Genomic DNA, 351 nt, shown 5'->3' with positions numbered 1-351 from the left:
GATTGTTGCTCCTGAGGGGATGGTGATTCCCCTGAATACCAATAGCTCGAGGGGCTGAGCGGTTGTGAATGTGTGGTTGTTGTGCCAGGTTTGTGAGGCCGGTGGTGCCGGAGTCCCGGGAAGGGGAGTTACAGCAGGTTTGAGCCGGGAAAGGCATGTTTGCCAGATACATAAGTTCACGAGAAGCCTTCATGGCAGGATAAACTAATCGTTACGACGATGTTGGATGAAGTTCATTGGAGATGGACAGGGTTGCTAGATTCAAGGTTTTGGTAAGCTTGTTGGAGGGAATAAGTCAAGTGGTTTGAGTTAGCGGCCTGTAAAGCATTTGAAGCGGTGAATCAGAATATG

This window comes from Camelina sativa, chromosome 15 (assembly GCF_000633955.1).
Source record: "Camelina sativa cultivar DH55 chromosome 15, Cs, whole genome shotgun sequence".
Classification (NCBI taxonomy): Eukaryota; Viridiplantae; Streptophyta; class Magnoliopsida; order Brassicales; family Brassicaceae; genus Camelina; species Camelina sativa.
The sequence above is the reverse complement of the archived record's forward strand: the minus strand, read 5'-3'. Positions refer to the sequence as shown.